Raw genomic sequence first — 27,465 nt, forward strand, 5'->3', positions numbered from 1 at the left:
TTCCGTTAATACCCTGGTAAGTGTTTTTAGTTCTTGGCAGCCAGAGGTGGCTGGCTTCTCAAGAGAAGAGGGAGAAGCTGAAGATCTGATTTCACGCAAGTTACAGTGAAGTACATGTAAGGAAAGGAGATAATGAATATAATCTTTTCAAAGTCCTGCTTGCCAAGATTACTTAACATCAAAATTTGAAAAATAAATCTCATGATTAAATATTCTAAAATACATTATTCTAATATAGCTAAAATTGTTATATTTTAAGTGACTATTATTAAATTATTAAATTTTAACACAGATGTGTTTTACCCTGTTATTCATAGACTAATTTTAACTCTGAGGGGCTTATATTAAAAACAGAAATATTTGGACTATGTTTTTCAAATAAAACTGTTACCTTTGCAATAGTTCAATTTCTCCACTGCTGTAATCAAATCCCTAACTGTATAAATATATTTTTATCGTAATAGCTTATCCTTATTGGTCTCTTCCTTGTTCTGAAATCAAAGCACAGATAAAATTTGGTGAAACAAGAAAGTTAGATGCAGTTGCATAAGCACATTTTTACCTCTAGATCAGTACTGTTAAATCTATGGAATGCTGTCAGAAAGAGCTTTCCCAGAAAAAGAAGAAATAGGTATGGGGGCAGGCAGGTGAGAAATGGGATGGTCACTCAGAGTTACTACAGTTTTAAACTGAAAATCAGCTAAAATTACAATAAACACTGGCTTATTTTTGCTAATATCCACTATGACCCACTCAAGACCCACTCACAGTCTTTGAATGCTAAATGGATTTTGCTTCATTTTGTACTCGAAATGCGTGAACTACTCATTTCTTCTATATCCAGACTGGCAACTGTTAGAAGGATGAATTTTTATCACATAATTTTCTGTACTCTCCACTGGAAATATGTTTTCCCTTCTTTCCCTCCTCAGCATTGTAATTATGGTCGTCAACATCACTATGATCATTATACAAGAATTTTATTAATAAAATGCCATTCAATTTATTGCACCCTTCTCTAATTTTACTGGAATGTAGCATTGTTTCTTTAAAATATCAATTTATTGAGATGGGAATAGCGACTCACCTTGACGTTGTGTCAACTTTTCTATTTAAAAAGGATATTTATTTATCTAATATAAACCAATCAGAACCACCATCACCATAAAAATTTTGCCACACATGTTTTCTGTGCTTTGTAAGATGTGTGAAATTATTTTTAGGTTTGTTATTTTACTTGATTACTACAAAGTCTTGTGAGATGATGATCTATATAATTTTAATTATTTCCTAACTCAGGAAACTGAATTTAGAAAGGAAAACTAAGATGCCCAAAGTCACACTGACCGTCAGTGTAGAAACAAAATTTTCTAACTTTGGTTTAACACAATAGTCTCAAAAAATGAGTATTAGTGTTATTCTCTTCTTTATGCTCAGTTCTCAGTGCTAACTTCCATTAAAATGAAGGCTTCTCAGCTTTTTAAAAATTTCTGGCCAATCCTTCCATTGTAAACTCACTGGGAATAGTACAAAATTATAAGTATCAGTATTGTAAATGGAATTTCAAAAAGTTTCTTTTGTTTAGTCTTAAGTGTGAATTACTGTATTTGCCTTATGTCACACTCTCTGAAGATGTGAAACTATATTGCAAAGCAAAAAAATCTCTTGCATGTAACAACTTCATCCAGATTCTACCTGGAGATAACGCAACCCCAGGTGATGTACTGCTGCCTTGTTTCTTGTGTTACATTTATTGGTTCCTCAGAGCTAAGCCCAGTGTCAGGTAAATACCAGGTCTCAATAAATGCTTTGTGTGTTTGTTTTTATTAACTTGTGTTGGATTTCTTTTGTATCATGCTGATCAAAAATACTGTAGTGTTTATACAGTTGTTCATGGACTCCCGTCAAAAATTGGATTCTGGTACTACAAAGCAAATATTTGTTTTTAGCATTCACCTATAGGATTCTTCCTTTCAAAATGAAAATCTGAACTTTTTAGAGTAAGCTTAAAATCAACATTCAAATATATCAGCCTTCATATAAATTGTATTTGCAAATAAGTATTACCAATTTTATGGATTTAAGTAATCTTTGCTTCTAGACAGGCTTCTCTTTCTCATTCCTATTCCTAACTGTATAACAGTTCATTTCAACCTACCTCATCATCCCCAGAACCAGAAGCATGTTAGTTCCTCCTTAATTCAAAAAGATGTTATGAAAATTAATGTTAAAATATGGATATGAATAAAACAAGTATGATGTAGACAAAAGAATGCTAGCTTACATGTAAAATGCTCTGGGTTTTCCAGTTGCCTCTCTGTTATCAGTTACCCCAAGGCATTGACTACCTCTTCCAGACCTCAGTTTGTTTGATGCAGAGACTCTGTTCAATGACTTAGAACCATTTTCCTTTCTCCTCTTTATAGGCAGTCAGACACTTCAGTGTGCCACTGAGAGCATCTTAACATCACTTATCTCCAGGCCGCTTGGTGATTTGTTTCACTCCAGTTGTCTCTAAGGGGACCATCTATGTTTGGGCTCTACCCATCTGCTATGGAGGTGACCACTCACTGGACACACCTTAATGGGTCCTCCTCCTTCATGTGAGGCAGGCCGGTGGCCTTCACCCCCAGGGCAAGCCTGTTGCTACAGTGGTCTGAGATTATACAGGACCAGTTCAGTGCTTATGCAAGGGCTACCCAGAAGAAAGATGGAAGAATGCCTATGGGTGAATTTTTGACCCAGGGGAAGTGAGAGCCAGGGGCAGATCTTCCTCCCATCCTCTCTCCCTCACCTCCCACATACTTCCACAGATAGCGCTGTCAGTTGTGCTTAATACCAGACTGGCCAGCTCTGTGATGAATCTTTATATTTGCTGTTTCTCCTTCCCTGCCTCTTTCCTGTTTTTCTGTTTCCCTAGGAATTAGCTATAAATAAATAAATACATACACTTTGTCTCAAGCTCTGCTTTTTGGAGAACCCAGACCAAGATGAGCACCTCTTATAAAGAGGCTGATTTTTCTCCCCAAATACTTTTTCAATTAAAAGAGGCTACGTGACCTATTTTTGGAAATAAGATATAAAAAGAACTACCTTAAAAGGCTCCTGGAAAAGATTTGCCTCCCAATTAGAGAGACAGAAGGAGGGAGAGAGAATAGAGAATAGCTCTCTTTTTCTTTGCTGTCAGTTCTCCCTGAATTTCGCACAGCTCTGTGAGAACGGGTAACTTGGAGATGCTACCACCTTCTGAAAGCCAACATTACTGATGTTTTAAGGATGGATGGTGAGCAAAATGCTGGAAGAAGCCTGAACCTTTGATGATGTCATTCAGCTACTGAACCAGCCCTGGAACCTTGTTCTAAGCTTGTTATTTGATAAAAAGAAGTAACAGTATCAGCTGCCATTTTTTGTTTTTTTCCTTTTTTTAAATTGAAGTATAGTTGATTATAATATTACATTAGCTTCAGGTGCACAGCATAGTGACTCAGTATTTTTACAGATTATGCTTTATTATGAATTATTACAAGATAATGGCTATAATTCCCTGTGCTGTAGAGCATATCTGGGTTGTTTATCTATTTTACACACATATTAGTTTGTATCTGTTATTCTCATACCCCTAATTTGTCCCTCCTCCCTTCCGTCTTCCCTTCCGTAACCACAAGCTTGTTTTTTATATCTATGAGTCCGTTTCTGTTTTGCATACACACTCATTTATATTATTTTTAGATTCCACGTATAAATGACATCATATAGTATTTGTCTTTCTCTGCCTGACTTATATTACTAAGCATAATATCCTCTAGATCCACTCACATTGCTGCAGATAGCAGAATTTCAATCTTTTTTATACCATTTTCTTACATTATCTCACTTCTTGGTAAAAATGCTAGGTGCAAAAAGTGGGCCCGTGACACAAACTGTCTTAAGTCCTTCCCTGAGAATTAAAAAAAAAAATTAGAACTAAAAATGTCCTCTATTCTCTCTTGATAAGGCTGAAAATATGAGTGGGAGTTACTAGTAGACATGCTATCAGCAGTGGTAAATAAATTTATATACAGAGGAAAAGAAGAGAGAGAGAGACAGAGACAGAGAGATAACTTAGTGGTAATTAAACCCAAGTTCCAAAGGACCAGGGACTAGCTCCAACTGTCTTTCTTGTTTCATTTCTATTAGAGTAAATAAATTGCCTTCTATTTCCTGAGCTATTTATCATTGGGATTTCTGCCCCTTGCAACCAACGACTCTGTTACTACATTCCTACTCTCATGTCAGCAAATAAAATATCTATTTGTACTGTCATTTTTATTTAAATATATTTTAATTATTATCTTGGAGCCAATTTTTATTTAGACAGTTATTTTTAAAAGTCACATTGCAAAATCTAATTGATGGATCAATGCCTTTGTGATGATTTTTTTGTAGGTTAAAAGTGATCAAACCATGATAGTTTACTTTTATAACCATATACAAATCACAAAGATGAAGTACTTATTTGACTGTAAGTAATGAAAATTTTAGCCTCATATGTTAGTTGTATGAACCAAGTATTGTTAGATTTGTGAGAAATATGCAGAATATTTAGGATATAAAGATTAAATAGGTATAGTGGTAAACTCAAGTATCGAACACATTTCTAGTAAGGGAGATGGTAAAGAATGTCTAACAACTAATAATTGAAACATGAATTATTGCAAAAGATCTGCTTTTTGTAGAAATTTGAACAAACACAAGTTATATGTTGTTATTCTCATTCCCCAGTGTATTTCTTAAGGGAGAGAAAAAAGAGTTGGACTAGAGCTAGCACAATCGGAAAATGTTCATAAACAACATAACCACGTCCAGAATCTGGGATGACATCTGAATCTAGAAGAATGGTCTTAAGGATTGGAGATGTAGGCTCATTTGTTTCCACTGTCTGTTTCAATGTCATTAGTCTTCATCTCATCACTCTTGCTCCACAAAAATCTCTGCAAGTGATTGTTACAACTGAAAGAAGAACTATTACTTCACCTTCAGGCTTATATAGCCAACTGTCCAAATGTTTTCATTCAGAAGCTTGAAGTACACCCAGGCCCAGCCTTATTCCAAATCTGTGCACATTATATTCCAGAGAAAACCCCTGTCTCCTGTGTTCCCAGTTTGAGTCGATGATGCTTCTATCCATAGTCATCCAAGCCAGAAACATGAGTGGTCTCCCTTGCTGGCTTCTCCATCCAACAAGATACTGTTCATTGATCAATACTTTCAGTATGGCCTATCCTAATGTGGCAGTTACACAGCTCTGATTGCTAAAGAAAACTTGCAGAACCCAAAGGGGCAGTGCTGACAAAGCTCCAGTTCACTGTAGGAAAGAGGTACACGTTAGTCACAGCATTAAAATAAGTAAATGCATCACAGCCAAAGGCTGCCTCGTAGTAGAGTACCTGAGGAGGCCAAAAGTGAGCTCCAGCTGTCCGTCCTCTGTCAGGGCCATCCTGTGACACTTTCTTCTTGAACTGGAAAGCACCAGTGTGTGAATGGAGCTCCTCAAAATAAGGGGACCTAAAATTTAGTCCCCGTCAGTGTTCCTTACACCCTGCTGGTCACATAGGCATATTCTTGATACAAAATGCAGGGATCTTACCAAGACCAGGAGCAAATCACAAATCTCACTGTTTAGAATCCGGTGCAAACGACTCTGAAACCTCAAAGACCTATGGCTACCAAGTGACACTATTAATCAGTTTGTCAACTGCTGACTAGGGAGTCAGTGCCACGCAGGTACATTTATAATTTTTACTGAACTGAGAATAGGTTCAGGCCTGCTGGAATTAACCCTCAAATTTCAAGACCCCATCTCCTATCAAATAAAGTTCAAATTTCTTAATATGTTATCAAGATCCACTGTGACTGGTCTCTGTCAGTCTCACAACATTCATTCTTATAATCTGTGCTGTCAACAGTGGATTGCCTGCTGTCCTTTGTGTGTGCAGTGCTTCAGTGTAAGCCCTGCAGCTGGTTTTTCTTTTTTGTAACACAAGTGCCTGACTTAAGCTTTGATTGCCTGGGCATACACTTCAAAGAAGGCTATCTTAAATAAACACATTGCCAGCCACACAACTAGGTAAAGCACCAGGCCGCTCACCAACCACCTCCCTCCTTTGTTTTAGAGATCTTAGTTGATTTGGATAATTGACCGTTTGGGGGCTGCTATTTTTTTCCTTCTCACTCTTTAAATTCATGCTTTTATGTTTTAAATTCACCAATACAGAGTGAGCCCAAGAAACCCCAGGCCCCTACCCTCGACCCCAATAGAAGCAGAACCCCAGGCCCGTTTTCTCTCTTCCCACCTCCCTCAGTGACCTTGCTGTGTGGCCCCAGGTGTGCCATGCCATTTCCAGGACTTATAACTCTTTATTTTTTTTAAGTTTCCTGATGACTATTGCTGAAGATGTCTTGAAATCATAATAAGAACCACAAGGGCCAGTATAGCTATAACATTGGAAGTTGATAGGCTGAAACTGGCACTCAAAACAAAATGCTGTTTCATAAATCTATGCTCAGAGTCTCTCCTAGTGTCCACCAAGATAAGGAGCAGTGCATCTTCTGCCCTTTGTCCCCAGGGAAAAAAAAATCCCATTGTTTTTTGTATTTCCAGGGCAATACATGCTATATTTGGATTTGCTTCTCTAGAACATTTAATATGTAGCTCAGATCTTACAGCTAAGAATTTGGCTCATCTTTTGCAATAGGCTGTGATTTAAGCAGTCCGTAATTTGGCTTTTATATAACAGCAGTATCTGTGATAGGTAACATTGCAAAGAGCCTATGGCAAGCCCTGCTTGGAGATAGGAGACACATTATAGATTTTGAGGTTTTTGGGAAAACAGTCTTGTGCAACTTTAAACATAATACTTTTTCTTGGAGAAATTACTCCTGGCTAGATGATAACTTTCGAAAGAGACTGAATCTTATCTTAAAACACCAAGTAGTAACTATGCAACTAAAACCACCCAGTATCAACTGGATATGACTTCATCCTCCTAGACAGAAAGTCAGGCAAACCTGAAGCGTGATCATGTATCAGAGCGAGCCTGCATGGACCCTGCATATTGCATGAGGTGCTTGCTCAGAGTCCCAGCATGCCTAATCCTATTCACGTCATCGCTTCTTCGACCAACATGTATGACCTCATGGAATGACCTCTAAAACAACTTAGTGTGAAGAAAATTACAACCTGATTTTTAGATGGTTCTGCATGGTATGATGTTGATAGTCAGAAATACTATAGAGAAATTCTCCCACAAAGAAGACCATTATCTTGTCCACTTTGCATGAGGTAGATGGACACAGATAAGGATCTTCCAGGTTCATGGTTGCAGACCTTAAAGTCAAAACGTGCAAAATTGAAAGAAGGGAATATTTGCGACAACATCTAGTAAAGAAATGTGTGGGAAAACCATTTGGAATAAGCCCAGAGCATAAAAATAATTGTGTTCAATGTGAATGCTTATCAACAGGATAACAGAGAAGAATGGAAAGAACAAATAACTCTCTTGTTAAATAAATCAGCCTTTTGTGTTGGATACTGCCCGTTGTCAGATGGAATCTCTTCTCAATCCCTTCAGTATTTTCTCTTATCACAAGAATTAGAAAGACAAAATTACACTTTTCAGAATACATAGAACTTAAGATTGTGAATGAAAGTTTGGTCCTTCCAGGGAGATGCAGATCTGTGATATTCCGAAGAAGGAAGTGAGGTAGAAGCCGTCTTCCGATAGTGATGTGGTTGACAAGAGAGTCTTCACAAACAGGTAACTTTGTGGTGGTGAAGCTCCATGTCCCAATGTTTAGTCAATAACTTCATGGATGTGGCATTTGTATTGGAGCAGCAGAGGTAGAAATTGTAGCACTTCCAGGCTGCAGGCACAGCGGTTATAGCCCTGGATCCAGCAGTCCAGTTAGTGTGCCTGACTTCGATGACTCGGTTTCTTTCAATGACTTTGTAAGCATCTATTTTCCTGTTTTAGGTCCTTTTCTCCCTGTGATACCTAACGTCATTTCTTTTTCCTGCACAGATTACTCACACGTGCACATTCTTTCCCACCTTCTCACGACGTGTTCAATATTGTTCTTGTGAAGCAGGTAGCCAAAATTTCAGGGATAGAATTAAATGTGTGCTCCACATTGAGTCTCCTTCCTTTCACCAAGGTTTCTGCAGCTCCCTCCACTATTCAGAGCCCAGTGCTCGGTGGCAATAGCTCACCCTTAGACCGCAAACAGTTCCCTTGTGCAGAGCAGGCAGCCACCTGACAGCGTTATATTCCTTTCTATGTGGATGGCCAGAAGTCGTCTTTACATGAGGATAAAAGTAATTCTCAGTTTGATTTCCTTTCCTGTTCCTCATGTTCTTCCTGTATCATCATGCCATTTCCCCCTCACTTTTATCAGACACTTGAAAATCTTCACAAATTGCATCATTCATATGATATATGCATCTTTTTTTTGTTACTTCTATTGCTATTTACTTGTTCACCTATTATTCACTACATCTTTTCATAGTTTCTCAATGAATGAGCTCTTCTGGGTTTGTGTGCGTGTGTGTTCATGCATTGTGAGTGTGTGTGAGAGGGAGACAGAGAGAGTCAGAAGTATGATGGGGATCACTCAAACAGAATGAAAAACACACAGACTATGATTTCTTCTTTCAAATAACTTATGGTCTAATAGGATCTAGAAAGCACACACACACAGGCACACCAAAAAGAGATCATCCTCTGAAAGAATATTAATCATATTGTGAATAATTGGAAAAGTAAAGAATGAAATAAATACAGGAGTGAAAAATTTAATCTAATTGGATAATCCAGTTCTTTTGGAATTCTTTTTTCCCATTAGAAGAAAGTTAGGGGAAAATTGGCATGGATGCATATATACAGAGACATTAACCTCTGAACTCTAAACTCTTTCCTAATATTCAAATTTCATCACTCTTTTAGTGTAAAAGAGAACCACAAATAAAAGACAATTTCAGTCAAAAACTTTGCCATCCCAATTCATTGTGACTATACTTACCTCAATAACAACATAATTGAACCAAAAAATAGAACTCATCCACTTTGGTATTATTTTCTTTTGAATTAATTGTTTTAATAGAGTATAATTATGGTAATCAAAATCCAGAATGAAATTATAGTGATTTAAAATTTCTGCAGAGATAGGCATTTATATAGTCATGCCAATCTGGGGATGCATAGCATTGTTTCTAATTGCAAGAGCCACAATTAGTGCTATTTTGCAAAAAAAATGGCTGATGGTGCCTTAGCACACCCTGCTATTTTGTCATTCTATTCTTCAGCTTTGCTCTATAATTTTTATTACCTTAAGTCTCTATGATGATAAAAATTAATCTTTCAAAAAATCTATAAAATATTTGGTAAGGAATTAAATAAACGTAATTATTTTAGAGGAGGACAAACACTTTTGTGAAAACTTTTTCAAGTATTGTACAGTATCTCCTTCCAGGAAGAATAGCAGACAGATTGTCTTCCAGGTATAATAATGATAATACTGCTCTCCTGCACTTCACTGAACCAGAGAGTGGCATGAATATTGTCAGCAATATCATGTCAAAAAGAGTTTTGTATTATTTTAATGGAAAAAATACATATTCAGAGGCTAGCTTTGGACAAATTTCTTTTAAAAGATAAGGAGGAAAAAGAAAATACATCCCATTAAGTGCTCTATATGCCACATTAAAAGCACAGATTTCCCTTCCTTTCTATACTAAAACTGTGTGTTGAGATGGACTCCAAAAACATGATCCCTTTCCTTTTGCGGAGAAGATGTATTAGTATAACTTGAACCATTACTGAGTGGACTAAACTTTTGTTTAGGGCATTTATTTTAAATCTGGGGATGGGTATATCTAACAATTTATTTCTTAGTTTTCAGTAAATTTAGTAAATTATTTTGTTACTACTGCTGTTGCAAGTTGATCCGAAAATCTTTTAGAATAAGAAAATATAAGTGATTCAATAAATAAAAAATAAATGAATATCTATAACATTCTCCAAATTGTGGGGAGTACAATTGGGCCCTGTGAAGTGATGCATTTCAGTTTTTTAATTGAATATATTTAATGTAATATACTTAATGAATATATTTAATGTAATAACATTGTATAAGTTTAAGGTATACAACATGTTAGTATTAATGAAACAACAGTTTGTAAGTCCACTTTTTGTTTTCTACATGATTTAAGAAACTAATATTTTTAAAAATAATTATTAGTCTAATAGTATTATTATAACTTTGGTTTGTAACTCTACATTAATTATTCTACATAATTTAGGAGACTAATTAATGCACTTAAAATAATTATGTTTTGGAGCATACAATGTATAAAGTTGTAATTTTGTGACATCATCAACCAAAAGGAGTGGGGATGAAAATTCAGAGGATTAGAGATTTTGTTTATTATTGAAGTTACACTGGTATAAATTCAAATTAGAATTTTATAACGTTACAATGTTAAATATAACCCTCATGATAATCACAAAGAAAATAGTTATAGCATATACAAAAAAGGAAATGAGAAAGGAATTTAAATATTGCATAAATATTTAAATAATTCATATAGATTGAAAGTGAAAGGATGCAAAATGATATTCTATTCAAATATTAACAAAAGGAGAGAAAGGGTGGCTATACTAATATGAGCCAAAATAAACTTCAAAAGGAGTACAAGTAACAAAAAAGGATATTATATCTTAATAAAAGTTTCAAAATGGCAAGAGGATGTAACATTTATAAACATTTTGCACCTGATGACAGATCATTAAGATATATGAAACAAAAATTGACAGAATTAAAGGGAGAAATAGTTAGTTCTAAAAAAATAATTTCAGACTTCAATACCGTACTCACAACCAGTGTGGAAAACAATATGGCAGTTTCTCACAAAATTAAATACAAAATTATCATATAGCCAGCAATTCTATTGCCAGATGTGTACCCAAAAGAATTGAAAACAGAATCTTGAAAAGATATTTGTACACTCGTATTTATAGCAACATTATTCACAATAGCTAAAATGTGGAAGCATTCAAAGTGTCCATCTACTGACGAATAGATAAGCAAAATGTTATATATATATGAATGCTATTCAGCCTTAAAAAGGAAGGAAATTCAGACATATGTTATCACAAGGATGAAGCTTGAGGATATTATGCCAAGTGAAATAAACCAGTCACAAAAAGACAAATACTATAAGATTCCACTTATATGAAATACTTTGAGTAGTCCTAACCCTAGAGACAAAAAGTAGAATGGTGGCTGCCAAAGGCTGTGGGAGGAAATGGGGAGTTATTGTTTAATGAGTGGGAAGTTTCAGTTTTACAAGATAAAAAGAGATATGGAGATGGATGGTGGTGGTAATTGTACAATGTTATGAATGTATTTAATACTGCTGATCTATACACCTAAAAATGATTAAGCTTATAAATTTTAGTTATATGCATTTACCACAAAAATTGAAAAACTTTAACTAAATAATAATAATAATTAAAAGAAGTGATATCTCATAAAATTTTTTGGGGGGGGTAGGTAATCAGCTTTATTTATTCATTTTTAATGGAGGTACTGGGGATTGAACCCAGGACCTTGTGCATGCTAAGTACACACTCTACCACTGAGCTATACCCTCCCCCCTCCATAACATTTTTTTGTATTCAGTTCACTTGAATTAAGTCACTAGATCCTCCCTTTATTTAAGGGGTAGGGGGGAATACCAAGAGATGAGGATTACTAGGGGCAACTTTGGATTCAGCCTAGTACACTCTGTCTTTGGGTTACGTAACAGATGACCACACAGTCTTTGTGGAACATGTGTTTTAGTTCCTCTCTCAACAGTGTGATAGTAAAATAAATAGACCATGAGTTGAAAGAATGGCAACAAATACAATGAGATTGTACAGAATTGGCTATTGGACCAACCAAGTTGAGTTCTTGTTCTTCCCTGTGTTCCCTTTCAGTTGATTATCTGTCTAATACCAAAATATAGCCTTTTATATTGAAATCTTTAGCAGTAAGTACATAAATAAACTTAAGTCAAATGAAAGGTTGAAAACTGAAATTCACTTTCAAATCCTGTTTCACATTGAAAGTACTTAAAAATCTCCATTATGTTTGGGTTTTTTTAAATAGTAAATTCAGTTAACTGTGTAAGACTGTTTTTATGTATAGAATTAGCTGACACATGTTAAATTATTTTAAGGAAAACATTTGTAGATATATACATGTATCTGAAAGTTACCTTTTCTCTCATTCTCTATTTCAAATTACATAATTTTGGGTCGTCTTAACAATTCACTAAGAAGGATTCTTTTAATTTACATATAGTCATTCATATAGTGTAAGCCAAGTCAGTCTTCTAGAGTTTAATACATTTAAAAAGTGTAATATATTAAAACTGTGCTGGGAAATATTATTGTAAATATCCCTTTTATATTTCCTAGTATTATATAGTTCACCACATGTATCTAACCCATTAAATCTTAGTAGTTCATAATTAAGACACTGGAAACAACAGTGCTTATGAAAAAAATGTATATTTTAGTGACCTCTGAAGAAGTACATGTTTTGGTTACCTTTCTAAAATATTGAAGGATATATATCCACTCAAAAAATATTGCTTCTAGGAGTCCATAAATATGATATAAATCAATTTAGAGAGTCAGGAAACACTAATGTTAACTCAATCCAAAGAGTTAAGAAACACTAAACAGTATTTACTAATCATGTTTCTGTAAAGCAGTAGACAAGTGAAATTACTGCAACTATTGCTTTCATAAGATTTTCTTATGATTGTTATACACTTTAAAAGAAAAAACCTTCCCAAAAGAAATATTGATCAATTCATAATTCTTATTGCTAATTATTAAAATGTATGAAAATAGTACTTTCCCTTTGAATCAATATATTGAATAAATAGCAGGCTTTGACTTTATCATATTCAGGGATTTCAGGAGAATATTTTAAAAATCAGAAACCACCATAACATACCCTCACAGTCATTTATCTCACCTAGAACTCCAGAAAGTCCATTGTAATGGAATGTACACTGAACCAAATCATACTGTGCCTGACCTTGACGCCTACATTATCTGAATCCAGAATTATTCACCTGTGAGGCTAAGTTAGATAAAATATTACATTTAAACTTGGATGAGAAAGTGATTTATAAAAGATCACTTGAGTAGTACATATGGGAAAAGTAAGTGAGAAAATGGTGTTATTTAAGCACTCATAGATGTGTTACCAAACTGAACTTGCGTCTGCTCACATGAGCACAGTAAAGCCAATCTACTGACACTGGGTTGTGGTGTAGGAAAGTGCAATATTTATTGCAGGGTGCCAAGCAAGGAGTGCAGGTAGCTAATGCTCAAAAGACCCAAACTCCCATGGCTTTTAGGGAAAGGTTTTTGAAGACAGGGAAAGGAAGAATGTTGTGGGATGTGTGATCAGCTCATGGTCATTCTTCTGACTGGTTAGTGGTGAGGTAATCAGGAGTCAACATCATCAGCCTTCTGGTTCCAATCGGTCTAGAGTCTACATGCTGTGGGAAACAGACAGTTAACTTCTTCCACATGGTGGAGGTGACAGTATCTAAAAAACAGCTCGAGGGATTTGGCTCAGAAGGTTATCTACAGTACTTGAGAAGGAACTGAAGGCCCTCGACCTTGTTTAATGGCTAGAGTATTATTATTTTGTCTTACTGGCTGCTTTCCTTTGTTTCCACATTTTCTTCTCTGATTAAATTTATCCGTTGGAACTCAGCGAAGGCCTAGGAGGCTAAATTTTTTCAACAAATAAGAGGCAGGCAGAGGACATGGTGGGGAGTGGGAGGTTTGTTTTGGGAAGGCCCCATAGGATCCTGCTCGGTTACAGATGCATACATAGAACAAACATTCAGTACACAACTATTCTGTGCTGGGAGCTATGAAGGATGAAAACAGTATCAGCCTCCAGAAATTAACTGAAAATATAACTGCAAAACATCATTTATAAGACAAAAGGTGTGTATTTTATTTACAAAAAGTCATACTAATTAAGATATTCTTTGCTGAATTTAAAACAATATTTTGACTAATGGTGTCCTAGATTTTCTGGGTAAATGCAGTTATTTATCTTTTGTTCATATACCCACATGGCTAACCTTCTCTTTGCCAAGTGTTTTTTATTTAGTTATTTATTTAGTTATTTATTATTTTTTTAACTTTTTTATTGAGTTATAATCATTTTATAATGTTGTGTCAAATTCCAGTGTAGAGCACAATTTTTCAGTTATACATGAACATATATATATATATTCATTGTCACATTTTTTTTTTTTTTGCTGTGAGCTACCATAAGATCTTGTATGTATTTCCCTGTGCTATACAGTATAATCTTGTCTATCTATTCCACATTTTGAAATCCCAGTCTGTCCCTTCCCACCCCTCGCCCCCTTGGCAACCACAAGTTTGTATTCTATGTCTATGAGTCTGTTTCTGTTTTGTATTTATTTATTTATTTATTCATTTATTTATTTTTTATATTCCACATATGAACGACCTCATATGGTATTTTTCTTTCTCTTTCTGGCTTACTTCACTTAGAATGACATTCTCCAGGAACATCTATGTTGCTACGATGGCATTATGTTGTCGGTTTTTATGGCTGAATAGTATTCCATTGTATAAATATACCACCTCTTCTTTATCCAGTCATCTGTTGATGGACATTTAGGCTGTTCCCATGTCTTGGCTATTGTAAACAGTGCTTCTATGAACACTGGGGTGCAGGTGTCATTTTGAAGTAGGGTTCCTTCTGGATACTCCTGGGTTCCCAGGAGTGGGATTCCTGGGTCATATAGTAAGTCTATTCCTAGTTTTTTGAGGATCCAAGTCCTTTTTTTAAATGACATTTTCTTAATTAGCCCATCCTGATGACTCCATTTAAAAGTGTAACCAGCCCCACCCCCACCATTCAACCGACTTCATCCTTCCTTGCTACAGTTTTCTCTTTTTCCATTATATTTGTTATCATGTAGAATGCTATTCAATTTACTTATCATTTGTTTATATTCTATAACTGCTGTAAGAATGTAAGCTTTGTGAGGGCAGAAGCTGTTTAAAATTTTTTTCCTGTTGTTTCTATTTTATTCACCAATACATCCAGACCAATCTGCTGCCTAAAAATGTTCACTCTTAACTTTGTAATTAGTTTTAAAATACAAACTTGTTGACATGACAGGAAAGATTCTAGTCTACCTTTCTACTCTCTGACACTTTCCACTCCATTTTACTATCATCTTATTGCTGCAAACTGGTCTGCTAGTGAACTACTCAAGCTTGTACCTTGTCTCCTACTTTCTTGAGGACCAGGTAATGTTAACGTAGAACCTTTTAATTTTCATGATAGCACCTGTACTATAATATCATAACTTGTTTTTATTAGTGCCTTTCAGAAATGAGACTCTAAATAATAGTGCATTCTCCATAATTACTTGCTTAATAAATATCTTGGAAACAAACTGAGGACACAAAAGCTAATAGGCTCGATCTACAAACCATGCTAGAATCATCACAAAGAGAAAATGATGCCTTCAATTTCCAATTGGATTATGGACTCATTACCTGAATTTCTCCTACCATAATCATACATCTGCTCTGACACATTATTTCTACTGAAACATACATGTTTATGAGTTTTCTTCCCCCTAGAGTGATGCTCTATTTCTGTTTTGTTCCTAGTAGACTGTAGAGTACCACAGAATAGTTAAGAAATCTGTCTTTGGAATCAGAGGCCCTAAATTTGAATCTACTACTTATTAGCTCATTTTGTTACGCCACTGCTTCCTCACTCCTTAAAATAATAGTCCTTAAAATACAGACTTGATATGAAGATTAAGTGAGTTATTGCCAGATAAATTACCAGGAACTTATGAAGCATCAGTGACTACCAGTAATCTTACCATTATTGTTAGAATGAGAGTTCCTTAAAGGCAGAAACAAGGTCATATTTTGAGGGCATCCATTGTGCATGCATCAGTGCCTATCTCCCAATAGAATAAATATTCTAAAATGTACCTGGTTTAGATTATCTCAGTTTTTAGCTGAAATTAAAAAAAAAAAAATGTGTGTCTGTGCCTGTGAGTATGTGTGGTTGGGTGGGTGGTGTGTGTGTAAACATCTTACCTTAAACTACCCTGGCAAAATTAAGCATCCAACAGCAGTCTATTCAAAATCAGGATCATTTAATATTTTATAGGGAAAGCTAATAATTCTGAAATGAAAAGTATGTGGGTGATTACATATATAATGGTAGTGACACCTTCTGATGCTTAGCTTGGCTGTTTTTGGGTTCTAAGCTTCGCTTGTTTATTCAGGGAATAGACTAAAGGTTCATTGTCAAAACAGAATTCAGATAAATAGGATATGAGTCACAGAAACCTGGTTTTAGCCATTTGTTACAGTGACTGTTGTTATTCTTTTCACGTGAGTCTTGGGATAACGCAGGGGTCAAGGAACATTTGTCAGGACTCTATTTCACTCAAGGTTGTGAAAGGTAGTGCACATTTGTTATTTAGTAGCACAGATCCATCCACTCATTATTTTAGCATCAGTACTTTAATTTGTTGTGGGGAAAGTATCCAAGGTACTTCCAATGAAACTTATTCTATCCCCAATTCTAATTGTGAAACTTATGACCTCTGCTGAGTTACTCAGTCTGTCTTCTGCTGACCAAGATAGCTTGATAGATGAAGGACATGGCCCAAGTCAACCAATCAAGCCACTGTAATTCAATTCTAGAGCTTTTCCTTGAGTTATCAGGGAAAGAAGACTCTTACTGGACGATGTAGACAAGAGAAGATGTACCGGACGAAATGTGACAATTATTCTGTAAATAATACAGGCTTGAGAATAGAGCCCACTTTAGGGATGCAGTTTAGAAAGATTAGAGATGGCACATTCACTTCATGTTTACATAATTTGAGACCTGTATCAATTCATAATTAAGATTAATATACATTGTACTTTTCAGTTTTAAACTAACAAATACGTTTTTCTTTAAGTAAATTTCACCCAGGCCTTTTGCTGTTTGTAACAAAAAATATACTGATACTTGGTTGTTATTGTGCTTCTCTTTAATCTTTAACTCTTTAATTTAACTTAATTTTACTTTAATTTAACTCTTTAATCTTGCTTTTTTAAATTGAAGCATAGTCAGTTTACAGTGTTGTGTCAATTTCTGGTGTGCAGCATAATGTTTCAGTCATTCATGAACATATATATATATTCCTCTTCATATTCTTTTATATTACAGGTTACTACAAGATACTGAATATAGTTCCCTGTGCTATACAGAAGAAACTTGTTGTTTATCTATCTTATATATAGTAGTTAGTGTCTGCAAATCTCAAACTCCCAATTTATACCTTCTCATCCCCTAATCGTGCTTTAATGAAACAAAGTTGAGTAATACTATAAATCAACTAGTCTTGCTGCCAGATTATTGCCTGCTTTTGCCTGCATTTGGTAAATATGCCAACACTTACTCTCCATTCCTATCTGCTAAAGCAAAATAACAAAAATATAACAAAGAAATGTCCTATACAACGCTTACTGATGTTCATATCATTATCAATTCAGTCTGTGTCATATAAAAATAGATTTCATTTCCTCTGAAACAAGAAGATAGTCTTTTTTTTCTCTCTAAAGGAAAAGTTACATCTTTCTTTTATTCACTTCTACTTTTATTTCACTTTAAGTTTTATGATCCTATGGGAAATTTTTTTCACCGTTTATCAGTTAATAACTAGTTAGGCTTTTGAGAGTTTATAGATAAAAAAATGCAGTGTTAGTGTATGAGATTGCCAACAGAAAACACATTTTCACTTTTGGTATCTGTTCTTTTCACTTAGTCTCTCTTTCTGTGTATTTGTATAGCTGTGTCTAGAGACTCAAGCTCATTACAAAGTTGATATCATGAGCTGGATCTTCTAAGGAGCATAGAGATCAATATGTTTTAAGCTTCTTTTCTTATCATTAGACTACTGGATAGTTTATCATTCTGAATTATGTTAAAATTAATATTTATGGGTACAATTCTGATTGTTATTATTATCAAGTTATGCAAAATATAAGACTATCATGTAGCCTTATTTTGATCAATTATTTTTTACAAGACAAAACACATTGGTCTTAATATTTGAATATATTAGAAACATTTAAAATACTTTAAAATCCTTATACTTTCTAAGAGTCTTCTCAAGACTTACACTTATCACTGCAAATATTAATATTCAAAATCCCTGCTTTTGTTAAAATCAGGAACATTTGATAATTATTCAAAATTAAATTTTTTGTAGGCCTTTACACAGCCATTTTTAAGGGTACATTTATTTCCTAAGAATTTTATGATAATACATTTTTTTCTGGAACAGTATTACTTATCGTGTTCTAGTATGTCTTGCCTAATTACTGAAGCTCCAAAATCAAATAAATCAAATACTCTGGTGATTATGCCTATCCTCAAATAACCTCAGTATCTCCCATAGCTTTTAAATTATGAATTTTAATTTTGTTTCATAGTTTTACTTTTAAGGTTTTCTACAGGGAGAGGGTACTTAGTAGAAAAATGTTTGAAACAGAAAAAAAAGAATAAAAACAAAGTCACTATGAACATCTCAAGAGAAGCTCACAAAAGGAAGACTGAAAGTGACCTCACCAGGCTGGTGTTTCTTTTTCCCTTAAACGCTACAAGATGACTACCAAATGTTGTGTGTGTGTGTGTGTGTGTGTGTGTGTGTGTTCAGATCAAAATAAAATGATACTCCTCTTATAGTTTCTCTTTTATAATATGCTCTGCTTTCCTCACCTCTATAAACCGACATTTACTGTGATGCTATGCTTTCTGTTGGGAAAATGTGTGTGCCTTAGTGTATGTGTTTCCTGGGGGCATGGGAGTTGTTCTGATTCTCTGTCTTACGACTTACATCAAGTCCTAGTGTTGCCAAGGGACGCTTAGTGTGCCATGGAGTTACAACACTTGCATTGCCGCAAAAACAGCTGTTACATTCTCCAGTAGTTTTGACTTCAGGGATCCTACTACCTGAGTCTTTTCTATCCTACATGCTACTATGAGCCCATGAATAAACCTATTTCACATACCCTGATTTGGCTTGTGGCTTTGAAGTTGCTGAAGTGTTTCCTCCTGTGTTCTTAAAGTCAAGCATGGGCCAATGCAGAAAAAGCAAGAGAAGTCAAGCCAGATGTAGCTAGGTCAAGAAAATTAAGCACCCAGTACCTAATATTAAGTAAAATGGGAAGAATTCTGAGGAATTCAGCTAGAAAACTGTGTCCTAAGTAGTAACCACAGTAAAAAATCATGCTATGATTTAAAACTATGAATGTCTAGCCATCTTTAGATGCTTGTGGTAAACCTCTCATTGAAGACTTTTGTGGCTTCTTCTGTAAATAACTCAAATAATTTGTACTGATTTTTACTAGAGTGAGCCTAATTGTAGTACAAGGCACAAATATCCACATTAACCATTTTTTCAGAGAGAATTAGCTCTCAAACTGTTCCTTCTCCCCTGACGCTAACCCCCCCCCCAAAAAAAACCCTGCACTTGACTTGACCCAGCAGAGACTAGTTTCCATGTTTGTTAAGCCACATCATCAGAAGTAGGGTAACAAATGTCTGTATTTATTTTCATTTGACATGAAAAGTTTGTACTTTAAACAGAGAAATTCTTACTATGGCTTAGGTACACCTACTTGCTGGTAGTATAGTAATGATCCTTAGTACAGCTGTTCTGCTTAGTAATATATAATCTTCGAATCCTATGTGTTAACTCAACTGTGGAAGTTGTTTGTTTGTTTTAGATTCCACATGTAAGTGAAATCATATGATACTTCTCTCTCTGTCTGACTTACTTCACTTAGTATAGTAATCTCTAGATTCATCCATGTTGCTGCCAATGGCATTATTCCATTCTTTTTATGGATAAGTAATATTCCATTGTGTGTGTGTGTGTGTGTGTGTGTGTGTGTGTGTGTATACACACAATGTGGTATCTTCTTTATTCATTCATCTGTCAATGGACACTTAGGTTGCTCCATTTCTTGGCTATTGTAAATAGTGCTGCTGTGAACACTGGGATGTATATATCCTTTTGAATTAGAGTTTTCTACAGATATATGCCCAGGAGTGGGATTGCCAATCATATGGTAACTCTATTTTTAGTTTTTTTAATCTCCACGCTGTTCTACACAGTAGCTGCACCAATTTACATTCCCACCAACAATATAGAAGGGTTCCTTTTTCTCCATACTCTCTCCAGCATTCATTTGTAGACTTTTTATGATGGCCGTTCTGACTGGCGTGAGGTGATACCTCACTGTAGTTTTAATTTGCATTTCTCTAATAACTAGTGTTAATGAGCATCTTTTCATGTGCTCATTAGCCATCTGTATGTCTTCTTTGGAGAAATGTCTATTTAGGTCTTCTGCCCATTTTTTGATTGTTTTTGTTTGTTTGTTATTGAATTGCATGAAATGTTTGAATTTTCTGGAAGTAAATGTTTTTATTATTGTTAGGTCTTCTATATCATATAAAGAAATCCTTGCTCAGAATGTGACTCTATTTGGAAATAGGGTCTTTAAAGAGGTAATTAAGTTAACAGGAGGTAATTAGGGTGGACCCTAATCTAATATGACTGATTTCCCTATAAGAAGGAGAAATGTGGGCATAGAAAACCACAGAGCAAAGACCATGTGAGAACACAGGGAGAAGATGCTGTCTACAAGCTAAGAGGAGCCCCAGAAGAAACCAGCCCTACTAAAACCTTGACCTAGAATTTATATTGTCCAGAACTATGAGAAAAAATTTTCCATTGTTTATGCCATCCAGTCTCTAGTACTTTTTTCTAGCAGCCCTAGAAAACTAACGCAGGAAACATTTTCTTGAACTTGCTTATTGGATAATATATTACTTGTCATATCATTTCAAATTCCTTGATGAAATTCAAGTGAAGGAGGCTAATCATTTTTTATGCCTTTAAGGCACATCTTGTGGTATTGGACATGTAGTTTATTTGCCTGCTTTAATGAAAATAAACATTGGTATTCTTTGATATTAAGTGTTTAATCGAATTTTATCCAGTACTGGAAATGCACTTACTTTAGGTAGTCTGAGGAATCAATACCATATCTGAGTAGGAATTTCCTCTAAATTTCATCTAATTCATTACCTCGCCATAAAATGGTTAAGGAAGATCAATGTCAGATTTGTTTATAAAAGGCGGGTACCATGTTAATAAAATGGAATGACAGTGAAAATAACATTTTAAAGATCACTTCAATTCAGTGTTGCTAGCTGGCTTCTTTTTCCTTTTTTTCACTGAAAGAAGCAAACTAGTTGAGACAATAGGAAATTGGCTTCTATTTCTAATCACTGACCTCTAGGATGAATAAATCAAAAGGAAATAGTCCTCTAACGTGAAGTAAAATCCTTAGGGGAGTTGGACAAGCAAAGAAATTCATGTACTTATAATGAAAAGATAGAAAAAAGTAGACTGGGTAAAACAGAAAGCTAAAAAAGCAAAATTTAGGGGTCAGAAATCTGTTGTTTGTAGAATGTGAATAACATTTTGAACCCAGACCTAATCCCCTGGCTTTCTTGTTTGAAAAAGGAACTAAAGTCTGAGGACTAGAAGCAGTCAAGCCGTGTCTAAGAGGTGCTGCTAATATCTCATCCATCACCATCCATAGCCAACTCGATCAATGCCCCACAACAATGAGCATCCTTGTTGTCTTGGGACCATGAATAAGAAAATAGAGGTAAAGTTTTTGTTTAGTAATTCCATATTTGTCCATTGAGTGCATATTTTTAAAAGTGCTTAATAAATGTGGTCAGTGTCTGATGATGAGTTAGAAAACATTAGAGTGAGTTCTTTCCTTTGCCCTCAATACTTCTAGCTAATTCAGGGGCCAAGTGGAACAGTATCCATTATAAATGACACGGCTTTATAAACAGGCATTTCAAATGCCATAGACATATGAATTAACATTTTCTTCTATTCCATAATTACTTACTTATTATCAATTAAGAGCGTGGCATGAGCATATGGTAGCTTCTCATCTGCTCATTTCTTCCTCTCAATTTGTTGTTGTCATTAATTAGTTGATGCTGACAGTGTTTAACCAAATCAAACTAATTAATAATAGTCTACTAGGTCAAAGCCTTTCTCTTTGCATCTTATGCTCATTCATCAGTAGCTGACTTCTATAATATTATCAAAATTGAGTAGAATAAAATATTTTGGGGACATATTTTGATGAAAACTATTTGAAGATTCCAAAATTTATGTCATTCCTAATACCTGAGTCATATTACTTTATTTTGAATATGCTAAACATCTGAAATATCCTTTCCCTTGAGATTTTTCCTGTTTTATTTTATGGAAATAAAGATATAAATTCCTCTTTTTTTTTTTTTTTTTGTCTTCAAAATCTTATAGTTCCTTATAGTGCAGGATACAGTAGGGAAAAAACATCAGCCTTGAGTACTAGCTCCCCTAGGGAAGACTATTGCTGAGTTTTTATCTGATATTGTGCTGCCTCCTCTTCTGGTGAAGAAAAACTGTTGGATACCCTGCATTAGTGCTCAGATTCACTGTCAAGGTGGAGTAGATAGGTGACTCTACTGGAAAATATTTAATTTTTTTTTATGAAAGGCTTAATAAAAATAATCATGAAAGGTAAAATGCTGACATTAGCTCTATCTGTACACAGATTTCCCTATTTAAGAACAAAACCTCAAAATCAGAAAACGAAACTCTAATTGGGTATATAGACAACTGGATGAAGCAGCCCCAAGCAGGTCTCCCAAGTTTTGTCTTCCCTCAAGTTTCTCTCATGCCAAACATTACTGCCAAACTCTCACCATCCATGAAACCTTCAAAGCTCTAGCCTTGTCATAAACAACACACTTCCCATGAAACTCATTTACACAGCTAAAGCTTTTAACTAGTTTTATAAAGGGAGAACAATAGCAAAATAAATGCAAAATACAGGAGTGAAGCAGTCTGGCTTATTGAAGGCAGAACCTAGTTAGGGTTCATGGACCTCCTTTCAAGTCTTGGCCTACGTATGTGGTAGCCCAATAGTTCTCACATTTTTTTGATCTCTAGATTCCTTTACTTTCTTAAAATATTGAGGATACCACAAAATTCTGCTTATGTGGACTAAATTATCAATGATTTACTCTATTTTAAATTAAATGGATTTTTTGAAAATAGGAGAGTGGCTAGGTTCCAATATGTGTTCCATCACATGTTGACATAAGTAGCATATTTTTATAAAAACTGATTATATTTTCTAAAACAAAGATAAATGCAGTGAGAAAAGTGACAGTTGTTTCACATTTTTGCAAACCCTTTAACATCTGGCTTAATGAAATCGAACTGAATTCTTATGTTTGTTTCTGCATTATAATTTCTTGCAATATATTGTGTTGCTTTGAAATATATGAAGGAAACACAACCTCATACAATTTTATAAATGGAAAGCATGGGAGACATTAGTATTTTTATATCCTTTTCAGATAATTATGAATATTCTTGGATTCTATACAAAAATTTGACAACTGGTAATGTCTTAGAGATTAGTTACAATATGCAGTCTGAAACAGTACGAATTAACTTTTTGTATATACTCTGTTACATTAAAACCCATACTATAGTTTACTCATTGAGTGGAACTTTCACTTTTAATTGTGAATGGTAATATAATACTATGCATTGATTACTTGGAAAGTATTTGGCTAACAGAATTTATGTCAAGCGTATGGTGGTAGATACAACTATCCCATATTAAAATACACTCTGTTTCCTTTCCTTGGAGAATGGTACTAGTAACCAAGATCTGGCACTATGTGTGCTTGTTGCTACTGGGATGTTGTTGTTTCTAAGCCTTCTCAGTTGACAGAGGAACTGTATGTGTATATACAAATCCATGTGCATTTGTGTTCGTGTGTGTGTGTAACTGTTCATATCGATATTAAGGTAAACATGAACTCATGATGATGTTCCTAACTCTGATCTATTGACGCATAGATTATTCTAGCCTCCTCACCTTGCTTATCTATATACTCCTTCTGCACCAGTGAGAAGGCTGGTTTCAATCATTTGATATTCATTTTTTAATGATTCAGTTCCAGTATTCATGTATAGTGGCACCATAATTGTTAATTTGGATCCCCATGAGAAGAAACTTTGTCAACTGGAGTACAGTGCTTTGTATAGTTTATTTTTTACCTTTAGTCTCACCAAATCTATTCATTTCCAAAATTACTTAAGTCAGTAATTTTTACCCCATCCCCTTCTGTGAAACAAATTCATATATGAAGAACAGTTAGATTCTCTTGTCAAAACAGTATGCATTTCATTCTGAAATCTCCTGACCTCCTAAATGATTCTTTAAAATTTGCATGCATTAAGATTCACTCTTTGTGCTGTAAATTTTCATGAGTTTTGACAAAAGCATATATCATATATCCACAATTATATAATACAGAATAGATTAATCATCTTAAAAAAAATCCTGTGCTTCACATATTCATTTCTCTTCCTCCCAAGCCCCTAGCAAACACTGCTCCTTTTACCATCACTATACCTTTGCCTTTTCCAGAATGTCATATAATTGGAATCATGTAGTAAGTAGCATTTTCAGACTAGCTACTTTTATTTAGCAATATGTACTTAAGATCCATCCATGTCTTTTAATAGTTTGATAATTCATTTCTTTTTATCACCAAATAATATTCTCTTATATAGATGTACCACAGCTTGCTTATCCATTCAGTTATAGAAGGACACATCCATTGATTCCAATTTTTGGCAATTATAAATAAAGCTGCTATAAGCGTTCACATGCAAGTCTTTGTGCGAACGTAAGTTTCCAACTCACTTGGGTACTATGGTCTCAATGTTTGTATTCCCTTCAAATTCACATGCTGGAATTCTGAAGTCCAATGTGATTGTGTTAGGAGATGAGGCCTCTGGGACTGGATTAGGTCATGAGAGTGGAGCCTCATGAGTAGGATTAGTGCTCCTACATAAGGAATCCCACAGACCTCTTGGCTAGCCTCTTCCACATGAGGGTGCGGTGAGAAGCTGGCAGTCTGCAACACAGAAGAGCACCTGCACCACAGCCTGATCATGCTGGCACCCTAATCTTTCAGACTCCAGAACTACAGGAAATAAATGTTTATTGTTTACATGCTGCTCAGTCTATAGTATTTTATTATAGCGGTCCAAATGAATTAAGGCATTTAAGTAAATACCTAAGAGTGTGACTGCTGGATTTTATGGTAAACTGCACTTAGGTTTGTAAGAAACTGCCCATCTTCTTCCACAGTGGCTTCACAATTTTGCATTCCCATGAGCAATAAGTGAGAGTTCCATTACTCTGCATCCTTATCAGCAACTGGCATTGTTAGTTGTTTGGTACTCAAGGCCTCCACCCTAATTGTATGGAGGGCAGAGCATTGAGCCCAAGAGAATTATTCTTGTTCCTTAAGTTCCAGTAGAATTTTCCGTGTTGGGTTTTGGACTTGCTCAGGACCTGTCACTCCTTTCTGTCCTATTTCTTCCATTTGGATTAGGAAGGTTTATCCTATTCATGTCCCATCATTGTATTTTTTTAAGCACATAACATGTTTAATTTCACAGATTCGCAGCTGGAAAGGAGTTTGTCTCAGAATGAATTGTACCTTGAGTCTCATCCATATCTGAGTTAGATGATATTTAGATGAGACTCTGGACTGTAGACTTTTGAGTTGATTCAGTATGAGTTAAGACTCTTGGGGCTTTTTGGATATAGTGAATATATTTTGCATGCAAGAAGAATATGAATTTGCTGGGTGAGGGGTGAAATGCTATAGACTGAATATGTACCCCCAAATTTGTATGTTGAAATCTAATTCTCAATGTGATGGTATTTGGAGGTGAGGACTTTGGGAGGTGATTGGGTCATGAAGGTGGAGTCCTCATGAATGGGATTAATGACCTTATAAGAGACCTCAGAGAACTCCCTTGCCCCCTTAGCCCTTTGAAGTTATGGAGAAAAGATGGCCATCTATTAAACAGGAAGCAGGCCCCACCAGGCATCAAATTTGCTAGTGCGTTGATCTTGGACTTCCCAGCCTTCAGAACGGTGAGAAATAAATTTATACTGTCTATAAGCCACTCAGTTTATGGTATTTTTTTAATAGCAAACCAAATGGAATAAGATAATTGGATAATTCAAATTTAGGTAAATAGGCATTCACCATGAGTATTTATGTTAATCTCACTAGGACTTAGGCTGTGTTTAATATTTGTTGTACCTATTGGTACAAGAGGCTTCAAATTCTTCTAGGGTTCTTGTTTTGTTTTCTCTGTTGGTCTTAGGGCTCTCCTATGTACTGCTTTTGTATATACTTATTAGAACTTTTAGAAGATCATTTTAGATGTACTCTTTTTAAAAAATTATTATTGAAGTACAGTCAGTTACAATGTGTCAATTTCTGGTGTACTGCATAATGTTCCAGTCAGCATGTATATGCACTATATTCAATATCTTGTAATAACCTTTAATGAAAAAGAATATGAAAACGAATATATATTGAAGTGCCCTTAATGCTGGGCTTTTAAAAAGTGAGGCCATTGAGAGACTGAATATTGAGCTCATTTATTCAGAAACTGTGAGAGGACTACACCTATTCCAGAGAGGAGACAAAGCATTGAAAGAACCCTGATCCTATCCTATCATGGAGAACAGATTCTGTTCTCAATCTCAGCTGAGGCTGAAAAGAATAAAGAAATGTACTGTGTGAATTGGTACTCTGTATGTGCTTTAATTCAGAAGGGCAAGAGATTTTTACTTCACATTTTTTACACTTTAACTTAAAATTGGCTTTAATTCTGGGACTTTAATTGCTTCTTTAGTATTTTGTATTGCAAGAGATTTTATGTTCAAAGATAGGTGATCTGATTATTGGTATTTTGTTTGTAGAATATCTTTATCATGTCATCTGATTTAATTACAGAACTCTTGGGGATGCTAGAAAATATCGAAGGAAATAATTTGTAGTTGGAAATATGATAGGGAATGAAAATTTCCCTTTTGAGAATAGAGTAGCCTTGGAGTTTATTTGAATAATGACAGTTTTGGCTTTCAGAGCCTCTGAAGGCTCAGTCTATAATGTCTATTAGTGTGTATGGAAGAATCTACAAAGAAGCAATTATTTGTACCTCAGGAGAGGCATAATATAGGTGAAAGCAGGACTACCTAGAAAATTGTGGACTTTCTCCTCTGTTGGATAGAGCCACATTCTGGTTAACTACAGGCTTACAGGTTTAGCACAATGGATCAAGAAAGCAAACAGCTA

General features: G+C 35.0%; 1 long non-coding RNA gene across 2 annotated transcripts in view; it reads left to right on the forward strand.

The window, feature by feature from the left end:
- The window catches only part of LOC116657632, a 347,184-nt gene that overhangs the window by 314,097 nt on the left and 5,622 nt on the right, over positions 1 to 27,465 (forward strand). For both annotated transcript variants that reach the window (XR_004312830.1, XR_004312829.1), the window contains one exon: positions 21,725 to 21,872. This is a non-coding gene — a long non-coding RNA (uncharacterized LOC116657632). The remainder of the gene's footprint in view (positions 1 to 21,724; positions 21,873 to 27,465) is intronic.

Source organism: Camelus ferus, chromosome 2, assembly GCF_009834535.1.
Source record: "Camelus ferus isolate YT-003-E chromosome 2, BCGSAC_Cfer_1.0, whole genome shotgun sequence".
Lineage (NCBI taxonomy): Eukaryota > Metazoa > Chordata > Mammalia > Artiodactyla > Camelidae > Camelus > Camelus ferus.